Genomic DNA, 25,997 nt, shown 5'->3' with positions numbered 1-25,997 from the left:
CCACATAAGCCCCGGAAGGGGAAATAGATGGTGGCGGAGGATGAACATCGGTCCTGGTTTGCCCAAGATGGAGTGGTTTCTTGGCCTGTGAGACTTTTCAGTACTAAACCCTGCCCAGTCCCATGGATGGTTGGTCATCTGTGTGCTTAACTGTCCCTAGCTTAACAAATGGAAGTTCACAGTCAGTTGGAAATCATTTCCTATTGCCTTTAAATCCTGACTCACTGAATGAAAAACCAAAAACTTGAGAATTTTCTTGGACTCCCTGGAGTAAGCAGTAAAATTGAACGGACCCTTGTTGAAAGCTTTCCTCCTATTCCACCTGCATCTTGTGCTCCAGTTGTCTGATTTAGAACCCTTGGCCGCCCTGCTCCCCGTGCCTGTGAGGTGTTTCTTTGTTCTTCCTCCCCCTCTCCTCTTGCTGCTGCTGCTGCAGTAGCTCCAGGATTAAAGAGTATGTACAGTACGTACTTTCTTCTACTTCGGCACCCACTTCCCATGGACCTGCTTAGATGCAACAGGCTGGGCTGGGGCATTGGGGAGCCTCCAGACGACCCACAGCTGAGTCAGGTCCCCTGCAGCAGCTGTTATCTGAACCAACTGGGTCATGCAACAGCAGCAGGGGAAGGGTGCAGCACAAATGTGCAGGAAGAACACCAGACAAGCCTGTCTGTGCTCCAGAGAGTCTAAATCACCCCATCTGCATGTGGAGCAGGGTGATTGTTCTGGAGAGTGGGAAGGGGAGGAGATGGTGTTTTTCCACAGTTATTTAGATAAACAGAGCAGCCAGTGCTGTCTGTGCAGCTGTTTCAGTGTGACGATGAGCTGAATCATTTTATTTTTACTCAGTGGGAATTAACACCTCCCTTCTTTGAGAATGGGGGAGACTGTGGCTAACAAAAATCACTCAATGATTTGAAATCTTTCTGCAGAATGGTAATAATTTATGGGACTGTCTGGACACATCCCTATTTGGACTTTTAATTAGTGAAAACCCAGGTCAGGAGATAAAATAGCTGAATAATCTGAGACAGCCATTTGAAGATGTGGTAGAAGGAATGGGACAAGGAGGGGGATGGAGAAGCAGCAACAGGTGAAAGATTATTTCAGGACAAGAAAAAAATAAAGAGTTGCATCCCTCAGGCTGAAGACAGGGAAGGAGATGAGGAGGAATGATCATTATTTGCTATATTATTGTCCTAAGTACCAGACAGTTTTCGAGGTTTACCCTGTGGCCATAGCATCCTGGAAGACCCAAGGTCTCAGACATAAGTCCAGCAAAGATCCTTGATTGAATCATTGTCCTTATAGGAATAATCACAGGCATGGTCATAGTTTTGTGAAAAATAGTTAAAGTTTCAGGTAATGATGACAGAATGAATGCACATCAATTCTCACATCATTTAGAACAAGATCCTACTAAAATGACAGTAAAGGGATTTTTTTTTTTTTTACTTATTCATCAGTAAGGATAAAGAAAATGGGAAAAGGAAGTAAAAAATGGAGAAGAAAGCTGTAAAGCAGATGAACAATGGTAAATGATTTAATGGGCTCAATAAAACTGAATCCTAAGCCACTGAATCCTCAAAGGCTTAGGTATTAGGGGCACGAGGCACCTTTGAAGCTGCAGTGAATGAGGTGGGTAGGAAGGGGCTAAAATGAGAAGGACTGGTTAACTGTGCTTATGAAACAAGGGCTCTAGCTTCACTCCCCTACTTCACAGAACTTTGACTGCTTCTCTCCTACTCTGATAGAAAACTGGAAATTTATTCTTTTTTTCCTAGTTTTATTAAGATATAATTGACATGTAACATTGTGTAAGTTTGACATGATGATGTATAACATATGGTGATTTGATACATATATATTATGAAATGATCACCACAATAAGTTTATTTAACATTTCTATCACCTCACAGAAGTACCTTTTTTTATGGTGAGAGCATTTAAGATCTACTGTCTTAGCAACTTTCAAGTATATAATACAGTTTTGTGAACTGTGGTCACTGTGCTATATAGTAGATTCCCCAGAACATATAACTGGAAGTTTGTACCCACTGACCAACATCTCCCTGTTTCTCTCACTTCCCAGACCCTGGCAACCACCATTCTACTTTGTTTCTATGAATTAGGCTTTTTTAGATTCCACATATAAGCGAGATCATACAGTATTTGTCTTTGTCTGACTTTGGAAATATATTCTCTGAAGAAGATAAAACAAAAGGTCCCTAAACCAGAAAACCATGCACAGGTGAGAAAGTTAGGAAGCGTCAGTCGTCTGATGCTTAGACTCCACCTCTCAGTAATACCACACACACAGACAGACAAACACCCTCTCCTTGTTTTACCACTTCTGAAACTCTTGTAGTCAAGCCCGTATCTTCCATGCAGAGGATTAGAAACATCTTCCTAGATAATCTGATCAGTCCAAGAGGGAAGAGCTAAAGAATTGGAAAGTGAGGTCTTCTTGACAGTCCACCCACTCAGGAAACTATATTCTCAGGATTTCCTTTTGTTATGTCTAGGTTCCTTCCTGACAGCCTTCTTGACAACCAGACATCTGAGAAAACTAATATAAAATTTAAACACAAAACAAACAGGAAAAAATCTATATAGGGAGATGAAAACTTAAAAAAAAAAATCATTGCTATCTTCAGAGAAATTAGAGTAAATATGGCAATCTTAGACCAAGAAGAAGATGCCAGAAGAAAGGAACATTTGGAGAATAAGAAGTACAGTTATAAATTTGAAATATTAAAGCAGAAATGAAAAACTCGGTAGAGAGCACAGATGATAAAGTTGAGGAGCTCTCCCACAAAGTAGGAAAAAATGACAAAACGATGGCAAATAAAGGAAACATAACAGTGCAGGTAAAGGTAAGGAGGCCCAATATCCAAAAGTAAGAATTTCATAAAGAGAGATTAGGAGAATCCAGGGGAAGAAGTCAATAATAGTAATTCAAGAAAAATTACCAAAACTGAAGTACGTGAATTTCCAGATTGCCGAGGTCTTCTAGTACCCAACTCTGTGGAAGAAAGCAGACCCACACCAAGGCATCATGAAATTTCATAATACGAGGGATGGGGAGAAAATATCTACATTCTTCCAGAGCAAGACATAGTTTTTAAAAAAAGAAGAAAGAAGAAGAGAGAAATCAGATCAGATATGATTTCTCAACAGCAAAACTAGAAGATTGACAAGCAATAGAATTAGACCTTAAAGGTCTGAAAGAAAACTTCTTTCAAATTAAAGTTATATACCCAGCCAAACTGCTAGTCAAATACAAAAGTAGACTAAACGTATGTTTAGACAAACGAAGCCTTAAAATTTTTACCTCCCAGATACCATTACTCAGGAAGCTATTGGAGGTGCTCTTCACCAAAATGGGAGAATAAACCAAGAAAGAAGACTGCATGATACAGGACAGGGGCAATTCAGCACAGGAAAGTGGTGAAAGGAATCCTTAGAATTGTGGTGAAGACATCCCAAGATGACAGCTAGCATCAGACTTAGAGGGCAACCAGACTTGACTGAAAACAGCCAGAATGCCTGGGAAGACTTTTAAGAAGAATAAATTGCTAGAAATACCTGCCTGAGGTGTCAGAGTGTTTGAGAGGAGCTTTGGTTGAGGTAACGTAAAATTGGGAGAGAAGAGGTGAATTAGTGTTGAGTACATACAAAACTAAGCAAAAGGAAAATCAAGGCTATTTTTAACTCTTAGTAGGGAAGAAAAACTGTACAGGAAGGGAAAGTACTCCATATACATTAGTCGTAAATAATGTTTACATAATCAAAATGTAAACACTGAGTGTCATTTCAACCAAAATTGCAATACAGTCTAAGGGGGGATAGAAAAGGGTTCATATGGAGGAGAGGGCTAAAAAATTGTCTTCCATAGTAGTGGATTAGTAGATGGGCCTAAAACTGAAAAACCAAGAAGTAGCATTTAAAGCATGATAATTATAGATGTGTGATAAATCCTAAAATAATCCATGAAAACAGGTAAAAACATTTGCCTCTGGGAAGAGGAGGAAATGGAACATGGGAGGAGTAATTTCCACAATAAATCTTATAGGCTATTTGACTTTTAAAACTATGTACATGTAAAAATGCCTTAAAGAAGGCATTTTAAAAATGTAAAAGAAGGAAAAGAAATAGGGTAAGCCAGTTGTTGTTTTTTTTTTTTTTAAATGAGAGGTCCAAACACGACAGCAGTAGCAATGACTACTAGTAATATAATAGAATCTCCTTTTTTTAAAAAAAATAAATCCTCTCTTACAAAGTATGCATTTTACTTGATGTGCATTTCTCTTGTAAGTTTTTCTTTCCTTGAATTTCTGACGTTTTCTTTCTGATCACTGGCTTGGCACTAATGCTGTACCAGTAAAGTCTAGGTCGTGAATGGTTGAACTCTCAAGAAGCTTTGGGGAGGAGGAGTAAAAAAATCCTTGCCAAACTACTCCACCCCCCAACCTGCTTACTAATCCAGCAGAAATACTGTTTGGGGACAGGCCTCAAAACTTCATGGTGCATGGGACTCCTGACACAAAAGGCATGAGTGTGGGAGAATGTCTTTGAATGTGATTGGGCAGACTGCTAGTTTTGAACTTACGCTGTGTCTGCTCACCCCCTGCTGTCAGCTGCAGACTCTAGATCATCAAATAATGCCACTTAGAGCATCTTGCTTTTTCTCTTTTGCTTCTGTTCAAGTTCAAACACACTGACAGTTTAGCAGCAAAATCTCTTACACCAGTAGTGCTGAGATTAATAATCCTTCATGCTTTTTGGAAACTGGAGTGCACGGGTTTCTAAAGGTGAAATGAGTCATGCACTTCTGCCTTTAACAGCCCCTGATACAGAACACTGTGCACATCTGTACTAGTTTTGGCACCCCAGACAAAAGCACTTCTCTCTCTTCTGTTATCGTTTGCATTTCCTGTGCTGTTGGTGTGAGTGTTTCTCTCAAGTTTTCCGTACTATTAGTTTTGTTTACTTTGCCTCTGGTTGATAGCTGTATACATAGGTACACTGATGCTTGAATTATGTGCTAAGTAAATCTCTGGATTTTTTTTTTTTCTGATCCGTTCTCTAGGTAAAGGTCCAGAATTTCCCCAAGGGAAGTTTTATGGTCCCTGAAATTTTCTGTGAGCACCGAAGCTGTGTGGGGATAGGAGGTGTTAAGTGTGTGGCTTTTCTGCATTGAGCTGTTTTCCCCCAAATGCATTTTAGTCAGTCAGCTCTGAGGAGCTGTTATTGCCTGGAACATAGGTTTCTTTACATAGCTGGTAAAGAATGCAGAGGCTTTGAGGAACATGTGTTCTGTTGAGCTTTGAAATCTCCCGCCTGATTCTGCGAGTGTAGAGGTGTGAGTTTTCCATGGAAGGAAGTCATACACGCAGGGGCTGTCACATGGGAAGTGTTCAGAAGCTGGTAGCTTTTATTTTAATCCCAGAGCTAGTTTCTCAGGGGCCTGGAGTGAAGATTTGTGCTTTCCTTACTCCCTGTGTTCTCTTTATTACTCTCTTGACTTGGCACTCCGTTTTCACTTCTGTTACTCTGACCATCTTGGGCAATTCTTGTCTTATTTCTCAGTGTGTCAACTGTTTATACATTCTTAGAAGGATTCTTAGATTTTTCTTCAGGGAGATGCAAATTCTTTCTCCTTCTGTTTTCCTTGCTTCTTTTCCTATTTCTATAGGAAAAAAAGGAGATGCTCCTCCTGCCCTTAAAAATTTAAGTTACAATAAGTGGCATATCCCCACCATAGTCCTAGGTTAAAAAAAAGAGAGAAACTTCCCTTAGCCACCATGATCCCAAAGCAGGCTTGCTACAGGTCATAGTTTCCAAATGAGTTCTTACAGATTCATAGGGAAACTAACAAATTTAATTCTCTTCTGCTTTTTCTCTAGTGCACAATTCCATTAGACTCATTTGTCTATATTCGTGGAAACGCACAGCCTATTGGATAAACTGAAAAAGATAATGCAGCCATTTTAAAGATAGAACTGGTGAAATTCTCTCCCCCTGCTCCCAGCATCTTGGGCCAGGGGAAAAGTTAATGAAAAAATGCAAATGTTGAACTTTTGGTAATTTAGTTCTATTTCTTAAAATATACTTTGTGTTGGTTTCAAATGTTTTATTGAGTAATAAAATTGGTTCACACATGGGGATTTGTTCACATTAGCACATAACAGAGACAGAAGAAGGGACTGGTGTATTCATATTCATAATCTTTTTCTCCCTTTATCCCTCTTCTCTCTTCTTCCTCCTGTCTCCCTCCCTCTCTCCCTTATTCATTTTTCATTTTATGTCCTCCACTTCCCATTTTGTCTTTCTATAATCGCTTGGCTATTATAATCTGAAAAAAGCAGAAAAAAAAGAAAACTAAACCATGAAATAAATAAGATATTTCTTCCTGTGAAATTCAAATCTGTTCTTCTTTCCAGATCCTAAGAAACCTACTTAATTAAATTTTTGCCTATGTCCTGCTAAATATCTGTAATAGGTGTACTATATCTACATCGCAGGCTCATTTACACCGTATCCATATTCTCAGGCAGGGCTAGTCATACCTTCCCATTTGACCCTTCTTTTATTCCTGCAGGGAGAGGTTTTACAACAGTTTATACTTCCAGTTTAGCAAGTCTGTCCATAAAGTTCTGTGCTAAATAGATCACCTAGCAGCCAGTGGCTAATTACTTGCTTTTTTAAATTTTTGCCTGTTGACTGGCCTGAAATGTAGGGAAGAAATTTTATCTGTAGTGTTCAATCCCACATCCCAGCACCCTGCAAGTAGTAGCCGGCATGTGGTAAATAAATACTCAGCCAGCATTTGCTGGGTGAGTCAGTGATCATTTGTGTGTGTTTGGCAGGGAGGGGATTACTTCTCTTTTAGCCATGTTTGTTTTGTTTTGCTCTTCAAAGCAAAAGTAGTTCACAAGGAGGACTTCTAAAGTTCATGTTGCTAAATTTGGTGTTTTAAGGTTAGGCTGCTATATGTGACTAGGTCAGATGCGCTTACATCTTCTTACCACTGCTACCAACTTGGAGCCTGAGACTCAGAGAAATTAAGAAACTTGCCCCAAATTTTATGCCTAATGCATTATGAGGCTCTGACTAGAACCTGGGTCATTCTTTCGAGTCAGTTCTGTCAAAAATCATAGTTTGATGGGTTTTAGTCATGCCTTCTAAATGCACTATAAATTTCTTCAGATGGTTTATGTCCCGTCTTTCTGGTCTGTTCCTCACAGTACTTGGCACAATTTCTTGTACCGAGTGTTTATTACATCTCCATTAATAGCAGATTTGCCCAGTATACCTACAAGAGCTATTGACTGGTAAATGTGCAAGCAGGAAATATCAATGAATTAAGTAAATTTTCATGTTATATCATTTTCATATGACTTATGTAAATAAATATTATAGTTAAGTTCTTTTCATGAGATTTGATTTCATAGGTTGAAGGCATATTATTACGGCAGGTTTTAGCTTCTACATTTAGGGGTAGGGGGGAAAATCTCCATTCAGAACGTACATCTCCCCAAAATAAAAAGCAACACTTAGATATTTATCTCTAATGTTGGAGTGATTTTCTGTTTTGGGTCACACTGGGTTTTGATGTGTTAGTAGTTATTTACCAGTCTTATCCCTTCTGCATACTTGGTTCTGTATAAGATCAGTTTTCTCTGAAATACAAGACGACTTCTTGTTTTGTTTGCCCTTCAGGTTGAGTAGTGGAGTTGCTGGAACATGACTGCTCCCTCTGCAGGGCTAATGGCCAGACAACATCAGGGCTGTTCTCTGAGACAGTAGCCTCTGCATAGGCTAACTCTGGACACAGAGTGTTTAACCTTTCCCAAATAAGCAAATGCTGCTGGGGCCCATTGCTAAAGTCAGTAGAGGAGAATCTATAGCTCCACAGATCAGCCAGAGGGAAGGTTTTCTAAGAGTAACAAATCTGTTCCGTTGCAACATGCTTTTTCTAGAAGCTTTTTGTCATTCTGGCAGTAAACTCTTTTCCACTCGCTGCCTTAGCAACAAGACCTGAAGCCACTTTCCCCTCCAGTCTGTGGTTTGATTGTAAGAGCACTAACCTTGTACCCAGAACTAGAAGAAAACGTCGTACTGGGGAAACCCACAGACATTACCTGCTTCTTGGGCTAGAGAAGTATTTATGTACATTCTTCATATCTCCTTGAAAGGAAAGGTCAAATAGGAAATCGTGGAAATAATGAATCCAAACTCCACATGTCCCAAGTCCCCAGTAAACGCTGTAGCAAAAGTTCTTGTCAGGTGACTGCCTCTGGCCACAGCACAGAACAGCTTTTCTCCTCAGAGTTCTCCATGGCTACCTCAGAGGAAGAGCCAAAATGTTAAGGATTCCTTCTTGTGCTGTTAAGGATACTAGTCTGACTCTAGTTTTCTCAAGAGTCTTTGTTTAACCTAAGAATGTAAAGTCCAGTTTGAGAATAAAACTTTGTTTACCAAAGAATAAAATTCTGATGGATTTTGGCTTTAGTTGATCCCTTGAGAGCTCATTTAAATATCTGTTACCAAACTCAACTTTATCTTGTAGTAGAACCTGCTCAGTACGGAAGTTAGGTGATCGTATAACTAGAGACAAAGGTTAAGGATTAGCTGTAACCACAATTAGGCTAAAGACTAAAGAATACCGAGACTTGAGAATGCCCAGGGGTTTAAAGTGGGGACGTACATGTTGCTGTTTTTCTGTATTTTCTTTCATTTGTTAAAGATGTATTCTGTGTGACTCTGAAATGAAATCTGGTAGCATCCTGACAAGAAATGATGGAAAGATAGGTTAAGAATAGGAATTTGTAGTACCTTCCCAGAACAGGCAGAGAATACAGTGAAATCTCCAAGGCAGAATTTTTCTAGGTCACAGTATTATGCTGTCTCTCTGTTAAGAAGTACTATTTTTCTTAATAAATTAAAACACCAAACTTTCAGGGTTTGTGCAAAAAAGCAACTCTTCTGTGGATGTGGGTAACTGGACCACGTATGGGCAGAAGATTCTCACGCTGTTTCCTTATGCGTAGCTGAGTCGGGTCAAGAACATTTTAAACAGACCTCTGAAGACTAGGGGCTTAAAGCAGGAAACAATGTAGAGCCAGGAAATCTGCATTCAGAATGTGGCTTCTTTCTGTAGCCCAGACCTGCACTGTGGGGCCCTTAGAAGACAGGCGAGCACCTGCCTGCGCTCTTGAAGTCTGTCCTTGGGCCTCCCTCTTCACCACTTTAACACTTACGGCTAGGAATACTCTCCTGGACAACCAGCGTTCTTGAAGTCCAAATCAAGAACCTCTGCATCTGACAACATACTCTTTGAATTTCTATTTAATGACACCCTACTCTGCCAAGCATTGCATTACACACCTTAAATCCTTATCTCATTTAAATATCCTATAAGGTTTGTGTCACTAACCTCCTTTTATAGAGAAGGAAGCTACAGTTCAAGAAGGTTTAACACGTATTTTTCCAAAGTGACACAGCTAATTAAGTGATGCGGCTGGGCTACAAACCTGATTCTGTGAGACACTAAAGCAGGTACTTCAGAACTCTATAGTTCTTTTCAATTCTAGAGTGTTATCCTCAGAGGGCATTTTATTAAAGAAGACAGACTCTTTTCACCTACAGTATTATAGTTCCTTAAAACTTCTGCATTGAAACATCCTGTACTGAACTGTGTTCTGGACCCAGGCATTGTCAGTGACTAGAAGACAGCTAACATAGGGAAGGGAGGAGAATATTGGAAACAGGCTGTTACACAGGGCTCGTGTGGACAGCATTCATCCTCATCAGAAATGGCCAATCTTTTGCATATCTGCCTTCCTCAGCACTGTTTAAGTTTTAATTCTCTCCCAACTGTCTGAGCTGCTGTTGAGGACCTCAGAGAGAACAAAGCATAGCTGTCATATTTTTCAGCAGTGCTCCTCTTTGCACACTGAAGATGTCACTAGCTGCCACTGCCCTGTTACCAGGTTAAATCAGAGTCTGAGTATGCTTTGGAGAGATGATGTTGAAAGGAAAAAAATTAAGTGTAAGCTTTACCTCTTATTCATAATCTCTGGACAGAGAAAATGTGGTATCTGCTTCTCCTGTTTAGGTGTTATAACCCAGAAGCAAGTTTTGCTTTGTTTTTCAAAAAAAAAAAAAAAAAAAAAAAGGAGGGGGGATTCTATCCCATCCCCCTCCCTTGAATTTTCAATAGCTTGGATGTGATAACTTCTCTTCTTCCTTGGGTTGCTCTATTGTGAGCCCCGTTAAGGAAATCTGCTCCTGAATAAGGATGATACCTGTGCTGCCTCCTTCTCCTGCTAGACATTGCTTATGGGTCTGGGTGCTCCTTCCTCTGAGCTGGCAGGGTCCCTGAATTCTTAACAGAGAGCTCCAGGCTGCCTACCAGTCACAGATTTGGTGGAGGGGGTTAGTTGAAGCCTATTTGCCATTTCTAGTCAAGATCCTTAGTAAAGGACAGAGTTGTATGCTAAACAAGTCCTTGCTGGAGAAAAGGAGCATGGCTTCTTTCTTGTGACTTGGTTAAACCGTTTTTTTAAATGTGTATTTGAACAAGGCCTTTATACCACTTTTATAAATTAGGCTATAATTTTATGGAGACTTAGAAAGTATTGTAGAACTAGAATAATTAAACTTGTTATGAGCATTACATAAAACAGGCTAATCAAGAAGTGTGATGTACAGTGGTGAATTGCTAATTTGACCTCAGGATTATGCAGCAGAGATAACATTATCTTCATTTATATAGAACTTTTTATCTGGAGGCATCTCTCAGTGCTTTTGCAATCATATATATTATCTTGTTAGTTATCACAAACACTATCATTAAGGCTGTAAAATGTATTCCAGTACAGTTTTTTATTTTCAGTTTCCTATAATTGGGGATGAGGGAGGGGAAGGTGCCATATTTTTTCCCATTCCTGATATTTGTACCAGGGTAAAATTTGGGAAATTGTTATTATCTAAATGTGGAGAGCCTAGCTCCATATAATATTTTAAAAAGAAAAAAAGGTGGGGGAGGGAACATTACTGCATGGTCAGACCGAATTATTCACCTCAAGAACTGCCAATGGAAAAGGCCCTGTTATTCAGTTCCTGGCTCTTCTCCCTTTCGGCATTAGGAGAGCTCTCTCTCCTTTGAGAGACTCGACCTCAGGAACAGGAGAATGATCTGATCAAATTCCACCAAACCACATTCCCTCCATTCCCTCCAAGGTTGCAGACAGCAGCACTCAGACTGTCACGACCATGTGCAGTTGAAAATGCTATGCTGGTCGAGTTCCTGTGGGTTTAAGGAAATGGACAAAATTAGATTCAGGCCAAGGTGCCAGGCTTAACACACCCCTTCCGTTCCAGAAAGCCCAGAGAGGTTGTTATTGCCAACAGTAAAGAGCAACACACCTGCTCTCCCCAGACCATTTAGACTCGTTTTACATGAAACCCCACCCACGCATCCAAACCCCATAAAATCAGCACCTTCTGTCTGCCTTGAGGGCTTGAGAGAACAGATCAGGGCCAATGTCCTCCTCACCCAAAGGGTTCTGGTGAGCTCAGCGGTTGCCCTGACTCTCTCCACACAGGAAGAGCGGTGTCTCCCTGCAGTGGGCATGGGCACACTGAACAACCAGGGCAGGAGAGAGCCTTCATCTTGGTTATGAAGATGGACATTTGGCTCATGTCAGAGAGCAGATGGCTAAACGAGGTGCACAGGGGATGTGGTGAGATTCAGGCTTGAAGAAACAGGAGGGAAAGTAGCCCATGATACAAAACCCCCAAATAGAGTCTCTTTAATGTGAGTTTTTTAAAACAGCATTTACATCATGCAGTTAACTTGGAGTGATGAAAAATGTAAGGAAATTACCGAATTAGTGAACAGCAATTAACTCAAAAGTAAAATGATTATCACCTGAGTTGATGATTGTTTTACACAGCTGAGGGAAGATGTTACAAAAACCTTGCCCAGTCTGTCACGTTCGAATTGAAATCTGTTTGTTTAGTATGCCCCAGCCTTCAGAGCACATAGTTCATAATTTGGGAGAGCTTTATCAGTTAATCTAGTTATTTTTCTCTGGTTCTTTTGAATTCCAGTTAGACTGTGTGTGGCAGATTACATTCCCTGTGGAACTGTGTGACACTCAGAAGAATAAGTTTGTTCATTAACCTGTGAACTGTCAGGTCCCTTTGGAGAGTGAAAGGAGCAAGCCACTCCAAGGTTAATGCTTGTTTGTCGGAGGTGAAGCCTCCAGGGAGACAGAGGGTGAACAGGCTGAGATGCCTGAGACCTGCCCCGTGAAACTCTGCACTGTGTGCAGGAGCCAGATCCGTGTGGCCAGGAGGGAGGCTGCAGGCAGGCTGGGTCACCTCTGCAGATCACTTCCTCTGGTCAGGAGAAGGCTTCCCAGCAGTCAAGTAGGGGCGCTGGCGTAAGTATATAGGGTTAACTTCCTAACAAGGATTTAGGAGCAATATTAAAATACAAGAAACTGTGAGTGGTTTTCAGTAGTTTCTGTGGATTTTTCCTTTGAACAAGAAAGCAGTATTGATTTCATGCACTTGCCTCCAATGGATGAAAGCTTTCATTGAGGTGGAAAGCATTTGATTTTGTGTATGTTGTGCACCTATGCACAGGCACAGTCCTAACCGCAAAGCGAGGATAGAAGCTGTTTGTTATTCTCCAGTGTATGTCTCATGGACATATAATGGTACTGACGTCCAGGGGTTGAGCTGAATAGTCCCTGCTTTGATTTTCTAGGTAAACCAAATGTAAGTTCTACATAATTCTCTGGAAAGTGGTACCTCCCTAATTTTGCTATAATTCTTCCAGGCTCAGTTGGAGCTAGCCCTCAAGAGCAGGTACAGGGTCTAAAGCCAAGTTCAGAGTCTCCTTTAAGTCCATACTTCGGTACACTGTATGTTTACATAGTGTATCTTATTCTGTTATATTTGGATTGGCTGTGATAGAAGCTTATTTTTTCCTACAAATTTTCTTTTCTTTTTATCCCCAGGTATATTCGAATAGTCGGAACTCATAACACAGTGAACAAGATTTTCCACATTGTGGCTTTTGAATGTATGTTTACAAACAAAACCTTCACTCTGGAGAAGGGGCTGATAGGTAAGTGTTACAATTACATTTTCTTGTATGCACTTAGGCATTTTATCTTCAAATATTTTGTTATTCCATTAACTCATCTTAGTCCTCCTCTTAGCTTTGACTAAGAACTCTGGTTGATTTGAATGCCTTATGGCTGAGTGACATAAGAGAGGGCTTAATATTTTTAGAAGTAGTCAAAATAATAATTCCAGTAGACTGAAAAGAATATAAATATTGTACTAGTAGTCAAGAATGGAAAATGCTCCAGTGATTCATTCAGATTTGCTGTGTGGAGAATGCTTATGAGAGTGAGCAAAGCCTCTCATACCAAAGGCTTTTCTATATTTAATGGTAGGTAAGATCAGGGAGGAAGTCGGTGTAATATTGATCCAATGTTTATACTTTCCAAACCTATGCAGGTATTTTGGCCTTTGACTTGATGCAAATGGTGTGCTCAGCTGTGAGAATATCTCCTTTTCGTGGACACAGCAGTCCATATTTGCCCTATTTACCCAGATCCACCTCAGGAAAATGCCTGCATATAACTTAAATAAGACCGGAGTAACTAAATTGTCATTGTGAAAATTAAGTTATCTTGTGGAAAATACTGCCTGGCTGATCCTTTGAAAGGGTATTTTCAATTTTTGTTTAGTTGTTTATTTGGTTGTTTTCTGTTATGTTGTTTTTGCTTTTGTTTTAGGTAGTATTTAACCTGGCACTATGTACAACCTATCCTAGGTCTCAGCATTCTAGATGCCATGAGTGGTTATTCCTGCTTTATCCATGCCCGCAGGTTTTTGCTCATTTCCTGCAAAGATCATAGTTTAACCAATTAGATCCTTGAATCTGTGCCTTTACTGCAGCTTTCTTTGAAAAGAGACTCTTTGTGTTCAAGTAGGGGGATAAGATGCCCGCGCCTTGGTGTATGTAAAGTACAACTCTGCACCTTTACAAAGGGACTCATTTCTCCTCTTCCTCGCAAGTCCTGTTCTTGTTGTGGTGCAGAACATATTGACCCATGTTCTAGAAACATGGTGAAAACTCGAATGGGAAAGATGAGTGTAACTTTCAAATGGTGACTGGTTCTTTGAATGGTCAAAAGTCTCAATTTTCCTCACACCTTCCGTGTCCTAACATAATCCTTTACTTAGGGAAATTTGGGAGAGTAATATTAACAAAGTAGCAGGCGTAGAAATTGTCCCAACATATAGAGAACCTTTTAGAGCTCATCTAAAATAAATTTCTTTGTCTTAACTTTTCTATGGGTATAATTATTAATATGAAATACAAACATTGGTAATCTTTATGACTTTTAAGTCAGTTGAAAGTTAACTGTGCTGAAGCATTCCCTGGTGTTATCAAGGCTTTTAATTCTGTGGGAGCATAGAATTGTGCGATGAAGGGATATGGGGAGGGCACTTCTCTCCACCTGCTGCTCATGTTGTTTTATACACTGCAGGCCTCACTCACCGTGTGTGTGGTTGTGTAGTTAGGGGCGACCTTACTGAGGAGGATCTTAGAGACCAAACCACCTTCAAAGTCACAGAATGTACAGCATTTGGCTATTCATTTCAGCCCAGTGCACTGCATTTTGAACATGCTCATAGAAGGCGCCTCTGCCTTCTTATTGGAGGAAGAGCAGGTTTGTGGACACTGTAATTATCAAAGAAACAGGTCTATATGGCATGAAAGGCCATCACAGGAATGAAACCCAGGATCAGTTGTAGTGAGAGATGCTGTTGTTGGTCTGTATGTTTTGTCCAAACTGAGTTAGTCAGCACGATCAGAAGCTATAATAGTCTCAGGCATGTCAGGAGATGAAGGAAGATTGCAGAGATGCAAGAAGTGTTTTCGGTGTCTGGTCAAACACTTTCCTTCATTCCCTTTTCTTCAGTCCTGTTTCTGTGATGCTCACCAGTTTGACTGCAAAGAGCCCTGCACTGTCACTGCCTGTCACCGTCCCTCCACTGAGTGGGAGCAGTGGTGCAAGGAGGCTGATGACCTACGGTGGGATCCCCTTTGGCCCTCCTTTTACAAATATCTTCACAGCTCAGAGCTGCCCCTGTGCTGGGCGGACGGGGAGGTGGTGTGAGTGGACAGGGAGTTGGGGGGGATTTCATTTTTCTTTGTCTGACAGGGCAGCTCTGCTGAGTTTACAGTGGTGTTTGAAATAGTAACGGCCAGCTTTCCGTGTTGATGATCTCAGGTGCACTTTGGCTGCACACAGGCCTCAGCCGGCCACTCTTCAGGGATCTGCAAGAAAGGAATGGTCCACTAGTGGGGGCAGGCACAGTGTATGTCAGAATCACCTGGAGTAATTTTTAAGTTGTAGCTGCCTACTACTTCCTCTTTCCTATGAAATATGTACTCCTTCCTTGAGAACCACCAATAGAAACTCCAGGTTTTCATGGAGGAAAAAAGTAAAACTAAAATAATGTCATCGTGAATAACTAGTAGGTTATCAAGCTCACTTGTATGTTTCGAGGCTCAGAACTTCTTTCTGTCACAGTTCTTGGTGCTTATGAAGGCTGCTCTGATTAGAGGAGCACGTTCCTCATAAGCCTTAAAATTTTTAAATGTTTGTGTTGTTTTTAAACATCAGATTGTAGTGTTATTACTTAAAACATACAGTGATGCCAGAAAAAACATAAATAAAAATAACTGCACTAGCCCTGTAAGATTTCAGTCTTTTTCCACCAAAGGCTTTCTTTCACATTTTTGTTGCCAGCATGTCGTCCTTCATGCTGCTTCACCTGTACACACTCATGGGGAAGCTGTGGAGGCCTGTGGGGTCGTCTGTCCCTGGGAATGGGCCCCACCTCAGCCACACGGACCAGATCTGGGTGTCAGACTCTACCCACAGCACCTCTGCCACCTCATCTGCTGCTGCCACCGTAGCCCCTTCTCATTTGGTGGCTGCTTCTGGACGGTGCTGGGATACATTCTTGCCTGGGAGAGTCAGCCTGTGATGACTGTCTCCTGTTTGCTAGGAGGCATTTGTCGGAAGCTCTAACCTGTCTTGCAGCTGATGCATGGAAGGAACGTTAGAAGAGATAACACTGCTATTTAGACATTCAGCCTCCCAGAGAACGCATTTACTTCGCCTTGGCACTCTGCTTTGTGGTAAGTACATGCCATTTGCCAGATCCCTCCACTTCTTTCATAATAATTACCAAAACTTCCTTTTCATTTAATCTTATGTTTAAATTTATTTCCTTGAATACCCAATTAGTTATTCAAGGAGAGAGAACAGTACCCACCACCCAGCTTAAAGAATTATCAGCTCACAGACAACCTGGTTTTATCTACGTACTACCTACTTCCTCCCCATCAGATTATTTTGAAGCCAATCCCAGGCACTTTATCATTTTGTCCATAAATATTTCAATATGTATCTGTAAAACTAAGACCTCCGTTTTGTAGCCATAATCACAATATCATTATAATGCCCCAAAATTGAACCATAATTCCTTATGAATGTTAAATACGCAGTCAGTGTTCAGATGTTCTTCATTGAATCGAAGTCTGGAGTCAGTGTATGTGTTTTTACAGGTTATTTAAATCAGAATTCACATAAGGTCCATACTATCAATAAATAGCTGTTATGATTCTTAAATCTCTTTAAGTCTGTAGGTTCCCTTCCACATGTCTATCTCTGTGTTCTTCTTCCCACCCTCCCCCCCCATTATAATTTATTTGCTGAAGAAACTAACTTTTTGTCCTGTAGAGTTTCTAACAGCCTAGATTTTGGTGATTAAACGCTATGGTAACACTAAATGTGTTCCTCTGTTGTATTTTTTGTAATTTAGTAGTTTGGTATAGGCTTCATCTGATTCAAGATTTTTTTTTTTTTTTTGTAAGAATGCTCTGTAGGTGATAGTATATGTCTGTCAAGAAGCACAGATCTTTGGTTGCCCCTCTCTTTTGGCTATTCACATCCATTCATGATTATTTCCTAGATTTATTCTTTCATAATCTGAATTACAAAATGGTTATATTCTAATCTTGTTATTCCTTGTTCATTTAGTAACTAGAAAGAGAAAACTTTCCTGAACATGCATTTGGTAATACTGAGTTGCAGTTTGCCTAGGAAAAGAAGGATAAATGCTCTATTCTTTCTTTTCATTTACTACGTTTCAAATTAAAGAGATGGTTACCTGGCTTGAAAGGTGACCAGTGAGGTTTGTGGAGGTCTTGCCAGAGGTGAGGGGAGAAAGGGGAGAATGTATCATTTTGAATTCACTGGATTAAACAAATTGGACATCTTTTAATAACTTGCAGTTATTTTTATTGATACTAAAATTGTCCCCATCTTAGCTTCTTCATGTTGGCTCTTGAGTCTTTCTGATGATCTCAGGGGCCCAGTACTTCCTTGATTTGTGGCATGACGCGATGCGCCAGGTTCACCTTGTGTATTTCCTGCCCCTGATCTGGAATCAGCCATTTCTGCAAAAAGCCCTGGTTCCTTTAAGTCAGAAATAACATTTGGAAACCTCAACCTGAGCACTCCCGATTGGGTTGATCACTGTTCCTAGGCCTTTTCAGTGGACAGAAATAGGAAATGCATGCACATGTATTTATTTACTTATTTGTATGTCAGATATTTAACAGGTGAAATATATGCACTTAGAGTGCATGCCGACATTTCTAATTAAAATTCAGTACACAAAGTTTTTGTTTAATCTTTTGATCTTTCATCTCCTTTTTTCCATACTGAAAATCTCGGTTACTAGTGCTAGAGCACAATAGTTTATTTGCTTTTTCTTCAGTACATACAAAATAGTTTCAGAATTACATTACTACTACTACCTTAAACCACATGATTACTGAAAATAGTTTAACATTTTAGCAGTTATCTTCTGCATCCTTAAGGTACATCCCACTAGAGATACACAGTAAAGTTACTGTGTTTTAAAGTCACTTAAAATAATTCTCTAAATGGTCATGTTGCTATTCAGTGTACAGATAGATTCATTTGCCCCATTTTGCTTTCATATTTAATGATTGCCTTTAAGATTTTTTTGTTTTATAACTATGTAAAATATGTAGATAGTTCCAAAATCAAATCTATGGAACAGTTGTATTTAGAGAAATTGAGTTTCTATTCCTGTCCCCTCTACTCCAGTAGATAACTTCTTTTTCCCCTTTAGTTTTTTTGGGTTATACTTTTTAAAAACGGAAAATAAGTAAATCCATATGTAATTTATATTTTGTATCCTCCCCGCCATTCTTAAATTGGTAGCGTACTTGGCTCTATGTACTTCCTTTACCTTGCTTTCTTGTACTTAACACTTGTCCTAGAGCTAGTTATATAGAAGGGTATTATTTATTTACCCCTTTTTAATAGCTTCATAGTACTTATTTGTGTAGATGTACTATGGTTTACTGAACCAGTCCTCTATTGATGAACCATTTGGGTTGTTTTCAGTCCTCTGCTTCTACAAATTGTGCTATTTATTGCCTTTAGGATAGATTCCTAGAAGAGGGAATTCTTGGTCAAAGGGTAAATGCACCTGTAATTTTGCTAGATATTGCTAAATTCACCTCCATGGGGATTATACCATTTTAAAGTTCTCGTTGGCAGTGTGTGATAACAACCATTTCCCCACAGCCTTGCCAGTGGAACATATTGTCAAGCTTCTGGATTTTTGCCAGTTTGATAGGTGAGAAATGTTATCCCAGTACAATTTTAACTGCTTTTCTTTTATAAGAGAAATTGAGCATCTTTTCATATTTTTAGGGCCATTTGCATTTCTTTCTTTCCTTTTTAAATGGCTCTTCTCTTCCTATGAGTCTTGTGGATGAATAGAGAATATGCTTTTACTAAGACTTGGGGAGCAGTAAGTGCTCTACACTGATGTTAGAGTGTGATATTTAGCACTACGTGAGACTGGTTTCTGTTCCTAAGGCCTCCTGGTTCTTCTGGAAGCCATAAGCTCTCATAAGCCCCTTTCCATTCTTATCCTTGCTCTGCCTCTGCTTAAGAGAGAGTAGCTAGAGCATGGTGCTGTAGGCTCAAAATTCAAGGTTCTTTAACCCTTTCAAAGAATAAGAAAAAGTTTCCATTACCAGCTGTAGGCAGTTAAGTGTTACCTCTGTGTCTGCCAGCATGGATCCAGGAAGGCTCGTGGCTTTTTTATTTTACTTGCTTGTTAGTAATTGTTGTAGGGCAACCAAAATAGGCGGCGCAGGCCCAGGAGTTGTGTCAATGACCTCACTATCGCTGCCGCCACCAGGAACTGTGCTGTCCTGGCGGGAGCGCCGGATCCCACGTCCGTCGGCTGCTGTGCTCCTACAGCACCATCAGAAGCAGACAGAAATGTGTTCTTTCTTCCTCCCATCTTCCATTCTCTCACCAGTTTCTTCTACAGTAGAACTTCACCAAAAACCAAGCTGGGAAATGTAGTTATGGAGTTTTAGCCTCTGAGGTACAGTGTAGAGCATGGGAGTGAATGCAGCTGAAGTCAGACAGACAGATGATGAGTGCAGAGGCAGAAAGTGTAAAAGGGGCTCCAGCCACCAGGAGATTTACCATCCGATTCAAAGTAGCTCGAATAAGCCCCTTGGCAAGGCACAGGGGTCTGCAGAGTGGAGAATAAGAGACAGAGGCACGAGCAGAGAGCGGAGAAAGATTAGAGGTTTGGTTGGGCTGTGAAGGAAAACAATATTTTTTCTTGCCTAGTAAGATAAAGGTTCATGAAGACTGGTAGTTTGAGCTGGGCCTTGAAGAATTTAGTAAACAGTACAGAGTGTGACAAATGTGCTAATTTGCATAGCAACAAAAATGGCTGGTACTCATTCCCAGCTGGAGGCAGGAAATAGGAATAGGTAGTCTGTAGTTGCTACTGTCATCTAAAAGTATTTTGAAAGTGTGTTTAGAACTCTGTAAAGTCCTGGGAAAGTAAACAGAGTTGGAAATCCGTGGCTTTTGGCATCCGCTGAATTTAGGGATATGACTTATATGCTTTGCAGCTGTGTTTAAAAAATAAGTGTCCTCTGGAGCAGAAACAGCTTTGGGAGTGAGGGAGTTCCCTAGCGGGTGGATGTGTTAGAATGTGGCAAAGAAGCAAACTTGGAGTAGCAGACGGGCCCTAAAGACCTTAATTCAGAACATTTTCTGAAATGGCACTATTGAGTCTGCTAGTCTCAACCAAGAGGCTTTGCTTCTCCCAGCCTATTTCTCTAACCAGATATTAAGGCTGGTTCTAATTGTCAGTGAAACTCAACTTCTTTATCTACTGTAAATTACTTGGCATTAAGCAGACATTTATTAAGAGGCTGCCAAGTGTATCTTAGTACTGGGGATAGAGAGATGCACAGGTGCGGCTTCTGCCTTGGAGGGTCGTATGAGCTAATGAAGGAGAAAAACACTTAAATAGAAGGTGACAACACAGTAAAATAAGTCATCTGTTGGGAGGATTCAGGAGATGCTGTGGAACACTGGAAACGGGAGTATCTAGCCTGAGTTGGGGGATGGTGTCAGGGAAGACCTCCCCCACCCCCCACGCCCGCCATAGAGGTGGTGAGGGTCCTTAAGTCTTAAGAAGAAGGCGAAGAGTTAGGGGAGAATCACATAAAAAGGTCAGTGTGTAAAGGCTTATTTATTTCTGACCCCTTCAAAGCCAGTACCCCTTGCAGTGGACCACTTTGCATCCGGTTGAAGGAGAGGGAGTAGGCAGCCATTGGAATAAGAGTTAAGTTATTTGTAGTCTCTCACCCTTTCCCTGGAGAAGATTAAGCATTATTTTCTCACAGGATCTTAAGAGTTTTAGACAAATTCAGATAAAATAAATATCCCACAATAATGCGTAAGAAATGTAATACAGTTTGCCTCTCACGTGGGGAGCCCATGTTCTCAAACAAGAATGGGCTATAGTTCTTATGTGGAGGAGAGAGTGGGGGAATGCTTAGAAAGTGACTTCCTCACAGTCATTTAGGATTCTCAGTTTAGTATGTGGTCCTTTTGTGCACATTTAAGTTTCATTATCTTTTTATACCTGTTCTTTTGTTGTTGTTTGGTTTATTTAAGAATAAAGACTGCCTGAAAATGTTTTTGTTGCTCTTGTTTTGTAGAATTTACATGTACATTTTACAGGATTGAATTTTTTGGATCCTGCTTACATACACCCTTGTTAGAGAGGGATGGGAGGGTGCCCAGGGAGATGTAAATGTGCACAGCTTGTTGTTAAATGGGACACAGAGCATGTGTCCAACATTTTGCAACACTCTCACCTTCTCACAAACCGTGATTCTCCTCAGACTGGCTTTGTAAATAGCCAGGTTGTAAACGGGCAAGGTGTTTCTCTAGCACTGACTATGAAAGGTACTTTGGCAGCCAAGGGGACATAAAGTCTAATTTTGTTGGCCTGGTCGCTAACTCAGTACCCCAATCTCTACCCCAAAACTGGGTAGGTAATTTTTTATTTTGATATTGTAAGTAGGTAATACAAGTATGTATTCTTATTTCCCCCCTTTTATTAAAAAATGTAGCACGTATTTATATGTATCTTTTTAAAATTAACAATGTTTTGGAGATTTTTCCTTACCATTACAAAAAGAATTTTCCCATGCTTTTTCTTTTTGGGTGTGTATTGAATAGTGGTGCTGTAATTTAGTTTATTTAGCCAGTCACCTTTGATAGACATGTAGCTTTTACTATCAGTAACAATTCTATAATAACCCATTTTATAAATAGTGAGGTTTAATCAGAGGTGGTTCCAATAAAACCTAAAACAAACAAACAGAAAACCCCATTATTGCTCCCAGGGCCAGCTATCTAATTTGCAGGGCACCGTGCAAAATGGGAATGTGGAGCCCGTTGTTCAAGAGCAGGAAAAAAGTGCCCTTAAGAAGATTTTAAAAGGGGGGGGAGCTTTTTCCTTTCTTTTTCAGTCCTTCACTTGGCATAGTGTTTTTATTTGCTGTTTAATGTCATTCTAAGTAAAGAAAAATTAAACCTTTAAATTGTTAGCATGAGCTTTATCATTCGTCTCTATATTGTGCAATGGTGGTTTTAAATGCAAATATAAGAGCTTTATCTTATATGCAGGATCTCCAAAATTACACAGTACATGTTTGGTAGCTCATACACGTGTATGCATTTAGTTTTTATCAGAACACTGGACATTCTGCACAACACTAAATTGTTTTTATTTCACTTCTTAATTCACACACATTCTACCAAAACTCTGTACTTTTGGTTTACTCAGTAAACTTCCTTAGTAAGGAAGGACTGAGGGGAAAAGGAATCGAGTTGCTCTTCCTTTTAGCATAAGTCACCAATTTCAGCATAAACATTTGGGTAATAGAAGTAACAAGAGTACAAACGGGTATGATAGAGCTCCTGGGTTGCTAGTGCTTCTTGGAACATTGTTGCCTTTTTCTCCATCTGAGGCAGGTTCTGGTTGGAAGGGAAGGTGGCCTCTCCAGGCTGTCTGCAGCCCTGCTTACTCAGGCAGAGTCAAGGCGCCCTGGCCTCGTCCTTGCTCTGAGCCTCACTCATGCTGCACATGTTGTGGGTCCACTGGGATTCTGTGCTTGGGCATGGTAAGCACTGCACACACAGGGAACTGTGAACACACGTATGTTGCACACCACCTCTGTTCGTGGGCTTGCTCCATTGTCCCATCAGACATTATTTAAAAACATAAGTTCCAAGATAAGATTATTAAGAATTTAAAGGCAAGGACAATGGAGCATTAAACTAAGTATGGGTCCCTTTTGAGTGCAGGGCCTGTTTGAAAGCACAGATTGCACGCCCATGTAGCTGGCCCTCATTACCACTTCTGTTTTACATTGCACTAGAAGTTTAGGAGTGGTAGGGAGGAAAGAGGGAATGGGGAGGAGGTAAAGAACAAGAAATATGTGTGATATATTGAGGGAAAGGGACCAAATATCACTATTTGCTGTTGTGATACGGTAATATACCCAAGGAAATGAACTGGAAAACTACTAGAACTAATAAGAACTCTAAGGAATATAGCCAGATGCAATAGTATATACAAAAACCAGGTTTTCTCACGTACACCCAATAACTAGTTAGTATAATGGCAAAATTCTATTCATAATAGCAGTAAGATCTGTATAATACCTAGTAACAATTCATGAGCCATACTTTTCCTTTACACCTAGTCCATCCCTAGCTGTCTTTACCAAGGATCACCCATCCCTGACCACCTTATATTACTGGAGATGGGATGAGAATCAGGAACAAGGGTGGGAGGCAGAAGGATGACATGAGCTCATTAACAGTGTGGCTGTAAGGGGAGCATGCCAGGGGGCTCTGCTAGGAGTTTTTAACTCCCCCCCGACACACAAACAACAGATACCTACCTAGGAATAAAGTTAATAAATCCACAGGTTCTAATGTAAAGAAACTCTAAATCTTTAAGAACACTAAATAATGGAAAGACATATTCCTGGATGGAAAACTTTAATTATAGTAAAGACAGTTGTTCTACACATCTTAATCTGCCAACTTAATGTAGGACTACTCAGAATCCCATTTGTGCTTTAAAAAAAAACAACAACAACTTTGACTAAGTTCTTTAAAATTTTTTCCAAGAGAGTAAATAAATGGAAATCCCTTCTCCACCAAAAAAAAAAAAAAAAAAAAAAAAAAAAAATGAAGAAGAAAAACAGTAAGTCTAGAACCACGAGGTATTAAAATTAGTACTACATACTAAAATATTATGGCATTAATGAAAGAAGAAACTAGTAGATAAATTAAGCAATCATCCAAACTCTGAATCTGATCCCAGTATATGTAAGAAGATAGTGCAAGATAGAGATGACATTTCACATACGTTGAGAATGAAAAGGGTAATGTTGCAAATGGTGCTGAGACAGTTGATAATTGAAAACATACGAGATTTTCCTCACACTTTATACCAAAATAGTTTCCTGTTAAGAGTTATATTTTACATTCCTCCAAAAGAACTGTAGAGAACTATTAGTAAGTATTTATCTGATCTCAAGGTGAGGAACTACTTCTTCAGCATAAAAGCAAAGGCAGAAACCATAAACAGAATTCAAAGGTGTTTAACAAACTGGGGGAAAAAAATTGCAACATATATGACAAGGACTAATTGTCTTTAATATATATGAAGTACTTCCCAAATAAGTAAGAAAAAAATATGAATCCCCAATAGGAAACGTATACAAACATTTATTTAAAAAGAAAGAAAAAGAAACACAGCAATCAATACACTTGAAAGAGCCGTCCTCACTAATAATCAAAGAAATGCAAACTGAAACAAAATACCACCTTTGGCTCGTTTTATTGGCAAATATTTTTAATTTAAAAACTTTCATTTACATGAGTAATACAACAGTCACTCCTCAGCAAAAAGCAAACAATACAGAAGTACATCCACTAAAATAAAATAATTTGTTTTTTAACTTGCATTAGCCTAGTTGTTACTAAACTTGAGTATCTTTTTATGTTTCTTGGCCATTTCTTTTTTTCATGAATTATGTCTTCATATTCTTCGTCAACTTTGTTATTGCTTGTGTTTATTATTAATTTGTAAATTATGTATGTTCATTCTTTGTCTTTTATGTATGTTGCAAATATCTTATCCCAGTGTGTTAGTTACTTTTTAACTTTGTTTATGATGTCCTTGTTGTACAAAAGTTTTTCATTTTGATTTGGTCATATCTGTCAGTCACTTCTTATCTTGCTTCTGCATTTTGTGACTTGCCTTGAGTCTCCCTCCTCAGCCCAAAATATAAAAATATGCTCCTCTGTAGGAGTTGTCAGTGGTTGGTTGTTGTTTCCTTATTGTTGTGTATGGGTTTTTAGCATCCTGTGTTTGGTCTGAGGTCGGGGTTTACCCTTATTTCTAAAATATGTAAACAGTTGTTTTGAAATCGTTTGTTGATTATTTCATCCTTTCCCTCACTGATTTAAAATAGCATGTGTCATGGATCTGTATAGATTCTGTCACATCATTTAAAATAACCGCAGCTCTGGAATCTATTTTGCTGTCTACTACTGTCAATCCACACTCATAGCTATTCTTTTTCTAAATTTTCTAAGCTAATCTTTCAGATTTTCTTTTCCATTGAACTTGAAAATCATCTTGTCAAGTTTCATTTTAAATCCTGTTGGCAGAGATGTTTTAAATGAAAATACTTAGTATGGCTGAGGCTGTCATGAAATGGGCGGTGTCATATACTGCTGAGACATGTTATATAGTACAAGATTCCTAGAAGGCAGTTTGAGGAGGGGGAAGGTATAGATCAAGTGGTAGAGCACATGCTTAGCATGTACAAGGTCCTGGGTTCAATCCCTGGTACCTCCTCTAAAAATACATAAATAAATAGACCTAATTACCTCCCCCTACAAAAGATAAATAAAAATTAAAAAAAAAGAAGACAGTTTGGTAATATGTATTATGTATTTTAAAAAATACCCATTGATCTACTGTTTCCACCTTTAATCATTTATCCTCAGGAAATCTTCAGGAAGAACATTTCTTTTACGTGAATGTTCAGCACATTTGTTTATTATGATAACCAAAAAAGGAGAAGGACTACAAATGTCTAACAATGGAGGCATAATGAAATAAATTCTGGCACATTAACATATCAGAAGTTCTGTATAGCCCATTCATAACATAGGGAAACCCCCATAATATAATGTAAAATAGAAGTAAGATACCATCTTTATAGGCAGATTGATGCCAGTTTTTCAAAGTTAAAGGTAGCATATATTTGTAGATGTGCATGTATTAATTTGCTAGGCCTGCCATAAAAAAAAAAAACTATCTACTGGGTGACTTAAACAACAGATATTAATTTTCTCACAGTTCTAGAGGTCGGAAGTCCATGATCAAGGTGTCAGCAGGCTTGGTTTCTCCTGAGA

The sequence above is a fragment of the Camelus bactrianus genome, chromosome 20 (assembly GCF_048773025.1).
Source record: "Camelus bactrianus isolate YW-2024 breed Bactrian camel chromosome 20, ASM4877302v1, whole genome shotgun sequence".
Lineage (NCBI taxonomy): Eukaryota > Metazoa > Chordata > Mammalia > Artiodactyla > Camelidae > Camelus > Camelus bactrianus.
Note: the sequence above shows the minus strand (reverse complement) of the source record.